The following is a 6,000-nucleotide window of genomic DNA, read 5'->3' as shown; positions in this document are numbered from 1 at the left end:
AAATCTCCTTTGATCCGTCGATACTCATTCAACCTTTGAATGAACCTCTGCCGGAAGTTGTGTTTATCTCAAGTACTGAAGAAGTGAATGGGATTTGGGATAGTGATGATGAAGACGTCTATCTCAAGGATATAGCCTGTTCATCTCTTGGCATAAGTGAAGATGTTTGGGGGTACTTTGAGGTCAAGGTTCTCACCAGAAGTGGATGGTTGCAACAACCTAATCCACCTCCACCTCCACCACAATCAAATCCGATAGTTGATCCCATCGACCCTGTGAACAGCGATGTGGTCAAAAAACTGCAAAAGAACCAAGGTGGAGATGAATGTATGGAAGCTTTTGGCCACTTCCCACAAGCATCGAAAGGCTGTGATGAATGCTCTGGTGAAGATAGGAGTTGATGATGACATGACTCCTCAAGGACTGGTCAACTTTCTCACTACTGAATTGCCAAGTACTAGCAATCTGATTTCGTTTTCTTATAATGATCTGCCCCCGGAAGGGGACCAGCATAATAAGGCCTTACACCTCACTGTGGTGTGTAGGCAAATGAATGTTCCTATGAGCCTGGTTGATAATGGCTCTGCAATCAATGTGTGCCCACTCCGTACTGCAAAGAAGTTGGGCATAAAGAATGAAGAACTGACTCCCTCCACTCAAGGGATTCGCGCGTATGATAATACTCGCCATCAAGCCGTGGGTACTATCATACTGAATATAATTACTGGGGCCATTGAACGTCGCACCAAATTTCAGGTGGTGGACATTAAGGCCTCTTTCAATCTGTTGTTAGGATGCCCTTGGCTTCATGAGCTAAAGGCGATTCCATCATCGCTGCACCAGAAAGTGAAAGCCATAGTTGGAGGGGTTCCGATTACTATTGATGCTTCTCCTATGCGCATTCAAGTTATTGATACTCCTATCGTCCATGTTGAACATGACAAAGAAGATGAAGATCTTTGGGGGTTTTCACTTGATGATGTTCTTGTGATTGAAGAGGAGGAAAAGTGACATCTCGACTTCGATCTCTATTCAAACACCAATATCAACGCCATTCTGAAGAAGCAAGGTCATTTCCCTGGAATGACCCTTGGACTCAAGAAGAAAATGGCTGAATCTTGGGGCCATCCTGGTGCACTCAAGAAGGATACTTTTGGCTTGGGATTCAAGCCAACAAAAGAAGATGTGAAACAAGCTTTATTGAAGATGAAGGCTCGCAATAATGCTCGAATCACGAAGACGGAAATGGCCATGGATCCATATCCATTCACCCTCAATGGCTAGTACATCAAAGAAGGGGAAGACTTCCCATGTTATGAATTCCCTGAGCCATTCGTGCACGAGGGGATCCGTGAACCAGGATTTGAGGTGTTCCTCGATTGTGACTTTGTTGATAAAGACGAAGAGCTCTTCACAACCGATAAGCCAGCTAGCCCGAGTTCTGATGATCTAGGAATCAACCTCCTTTTTGGATTGGAGAAGAATGAGTTTAAGCCGGTCCGCAATGATAACTCCGAGCTAGTTCAAGTTGTCATAGCAAACATTTCAAGGGGATGGCGCAAGACATTGAGGATCACTACGCCAAGCGGAGAGAGTTGGAAATAACCGCTGGCGAGGGTCCTATGTTTGATGAGTCTGAGTCGTCTGGGTCCGAGTCCGAGTCTGAGTCTAAGTCTGTAGACGAGTCCTTAGAGTCTGAGGCCGACCCTCTTTCTGCTATAGAATTCAACCCTGAGTCTCTTGTTGAGTCCTCTCTTTCAAGTCCTAATAAATCTGATGAGGTCGCAGCTGACCTTGCCCCTCTTGATGTATTAGCCAATGAATTCAATAAAATGAGTACCTTTGCTTATGATGCGTGTCATTCCCCTAGCCCTGATCAATATTGCTTTGCTAATGATAAAAATGACAAAGAAATAATAAAAGCAATGGAAGAACACGAAAATAAAACAGCAGTTATCGAAGATACAGAAACAGTTAACATTTCCAATGATACGACTGTTAAAGAAGTAAAAATTGGATTAACACTAAGTCAAGATGAACGCAAAGAGCTAATTAACTTGCTTAGTGAATTTGTTGATGTATTTGCTTGGTCATACCAAGATATGCCAGGAATTGACAGGGATATAGCTCAGCATACGATACCACTCATTCCAGGTATGAAGCCTGTCAAACAAAAGCTGCGCCGCATGAAACCCGATGTGGCTCTCAAAATCAAGGAAGAAATCAGGAAGCAGTTGGCCGCAGGTTTCATCAGAGTATCCATATATCCAGAATGGATAGAAAATGTGGTTCCGGTTCCAAAGAAGGATGGAAGGGTCAGAATGTGTGTTGATTACAGGGATCTGAATAAAGCAAGCCCAAAAGATGGGTTCCCTCTACCTCACATTGACATTCTGGTCGATAATACATCAAACCATGCACTCCTGTCATTCATGGATGGTTACGCCGGATATAATCAGGTATTGATGGCCGAAGAAGACATGGAGAAAACCACATTCATCACGCAATGGGGTACATATTGCTATACGGTAATGCCATTCGGGTTGAAAAACGCGGGTGCCACCTACCAAAGAGCAACTACAGCATTGTTACATGACATGATGCACAAAGAGGTGGAGGTCTATGTCGATGATATGATCGTTAAGTCTAAAGATTGCCCAGGCCATATTATTGCACTTCGCAAGTTCTTTGAAAGACTCCGCAAGTACAACATGAGATTAAATCCAGCAAAATGTGCATTCGGAGTCACGTCAGGCAAATTACTTGGATACGTGATCAGTTCTCGAGGGATTGAAATAGATCCTACAAAAGTAAAGGCGATCATGGCCATGCCACCACCCAAAAATGAGAAGGAGATTCGGGGTTTCATTGGAAGGTTGCAGTATATAAGTAAGTTCATATCAAAGCTCACAGCGATATGTGAACCTATATTCAAGAAGCTCAAGAAAAATGTCCCAGTCACATGGGATGACGATTGCCAAAAGGCTTTCGACAAAATCAAAGAGTATTTGGCAAACCCACCCGTGCTAGCGCCAGCAATACCTGACTTTCCTCTTCGACTCTACCTTACGGTCACAAGAGAAACGATGGGAGCAATGCTAGCACAGGAGATCGAAAGCAAGGAGAATGTAATCTGTTACTTGAGCAAGAAACTTCAAGGATATGAGACGCGATACACACCACTTGATAAGTTGTGTCTCGCACTCGTATGGGCCGCACAGAAGCTAAGACATTACATGCTCACTCATACAGTGCATGTCGTATCCAAGATGGATCCTCTCAAATACTTGTTCGAAAAAGCAACACTCAATGGCAGATTATCAAGGTGGATAGTCAATCTTGCTCAGTTTGACTTGAGATTTATGCCACAAAAGGCCATCAAAGGTTCTGCGGTTTCTGACTTCTTTGCAGACTTTCCGCTAGAAGAAGTTGAAAAAGAAGAAGATGAGTACGATTTCCCTGAGGAAGATTTACTCATGACCGAAGATGATAGCTTGACGCTCTATTTCGATGGAGCTTCAAACCAAAAAGGATGTGGTGTAGGAGTCCTGCTCGTATCGCCCAATGAAGAGCACATCCCAATTTCCATGAAGCTCGACTTTGATTTCACCAACAATGCCGCAGAATATGAAGCATGCATTTTGGGGTTAGAAACAGTTGTCGCCTTGGGAATTAAGAAACTCAGAATCTATGGTGATTCTTCACTCATCATTAACCAAATCTCCAAGAGATGGAAAGTGAGAAGTGAAAGTCTCGCTACGTATCAAGCTCATTTAGAAACTCTCACGGAGTAACTAGATGAAGTGGAATATACGTATTTGCCAAGAGAAGAAAACCAATTCGCCGACGCACTAGCTAAATTAGCATCAATGGTGCGAATTTCAACTGATACAATCAGAATGCCACTGACCATAGAAAGAAGATATGAGCCGGCTTATGTTCACGCACTGGACGATGAACAAGAACCACAAGAAGAAGATGAAGATCCATGGTATACATACATCCTTGATTATGTTACAAGAGGAGAATACCCACCTAATACTGATAAAAGGGCACGCCGTGCTTTGAGGCTCCTGGCCTCACAGTATGTGCTCATCAGGGGAGAACTCCACAAGAGAACTGCAATGGGAAGAAATCTCTTATGCATAGCCAAGAGAGAAGCACATAAAACCATGGAAAACCTTCATGCTGGTATATGTGGAACACACATGAATGCAAAGATGTTAGTCCAAAAGATTCAACGACAAGGTTACTATTGGACTACCATGGAGAGAGATTGTCACGAATACGTCAAAAAATGTATGAAGTGTCAAGTCCACGCAAATTTACAGCATGTTCCACCTTTGCTTCTCTACACATATACTTCTCCATGGCCTTTCTCCACTTGGGGCATTGACATCATTGGAAAAATAACACCACCAGGACAAGGGGGACATGAATTCATTCTCGTAACAATCGACTATTTCACCAAATGGGTCGAAGCTTCCTCATATACTAAGCTGACGGCGAAACATGTAGCTCAATTCATTGAGAAAAATATCATATGCCGCTATGGGTACCACATGAGATGATCAGTGATAATGGAACACATTTCCAAGCCGAATGCGCGGAATTATTACAGAAATATCATATCAAGCATCACAGATCATCACCTTATAGACCACAAACAAATGGTGCAGTCTAATCGGCCAACAAAAATGTGAAAACTATCATCGAAAAGATGACAGAAAATTACAAGGATTGGCCAAGTAAGCTACATTTCGCCCTTTGGGTTATCGAACCTCTGTTCGTACATCAACGGGGGCTACACCTTTCTCTTTGGTCTATGGAGTCGAAGCTGTACAACCAATCGAACTCGAAATCCCTTCTCTTCGAATCGCATTGGAAAGCCAAGTAGATGAAGTCGACTGGATTAGAGCAAGATACGATGAACTGGTCTTACTTGATGAAAAACGCTTGGCAGCTTTGCATCATGTCCAAACCTACCAACAGCGTATGGCGCGACATTTTAATAAAAAACTCAAGACCAGGAATATCAAAGAGGGTGACCTAGTGCTTAAGGAACTTCGTAAAAATGTGTTAGATCCAAGAGGAAAATTCAGACCGAATTGGTCAGGCCCGTACATTGTTAAAGCCATCCTGTCTTGCGGAGCGGCACAATTAGTAGACATGGACGGTAACGGCTTCCACAATTTAACCAACTTGGATAAACTCAAGAAATTATATGCCTAATCGCATGGGTTCATGACCCAATAGAGCTACGTTTGGCCTGATTCCTTTTTAGGATACGTAGGCAACCCCTCAAGAGGGCCCGGCCACTTAAAAAAATAAAAATCCTCCCTCTGTTGATCAAATATGCGCGTCAGTTGGGCATTGTGTCACAAAAAAAAAAAAAAAAGGAAATTGCCGCGACACGGGACATTCCACCATGTCACGGAACTGTTCACCGTGGCACGGTGGCCCTGTGCGTAATAAAAAAAATATATAAAAAGGGGGAAATTGCCGCAACACGGGACATTCCACCGTGTCACGGTACTGTTCACCTGAGTGTAAAAAAAAAAAAAAAAAAAAAAAAAAAAAAGGGAATTTCCGTGACGCGGGAATTTGTATCGTGACATGGTGGAATTTCAGGTTTTCCGTTTTTTTAGTGACGCATTCGTTGCGAATTAATTATTTGTTCGAGGTTTTTTTTACTTTTCGTTCTTCCATTGCGTCCGACTCCTTGACTCGGATAAATAAAAAATAAAAGTCATTGTAATTTCTTATTTTGAAGGCTGAAATAAATGTGCTATTATTATTAAAATAAATGCGACTACAATTATTGGCATCATATGCCTTATTTTAAATAAAAATCATAAATCATAAAAAGCAAAGCATTATTGATCTAATCTCTCTTCACTTTAGGAACATCCTTCTCTTGGTCAATTAGGTTTGCCTTCACCATTAATGTGTCTTTCGTAGCCCGAACCGTCACACCCCTAGTCGAACTTTCTCCCCTTT

The sequence above is a fragment of the Chenopodium album genome, chromosome 1 (genome assembly GCF_948465745.1).
Source record: "Chenopodium album chromosome 1, dcCheAlbu1.1, whole genome shotgun sequence".
In the NCBI taxonomy this organism is placed as follows: domain Eukaryota; kingdom Viridiplantae; phylum Streptophyta; class Magnoliopsida; order Caryophyllales; family Amaranthaceae; genus Chenopodium; species Chenopodium album.
Note: the sequence above shows the minus strand (reverse complement) of the source record.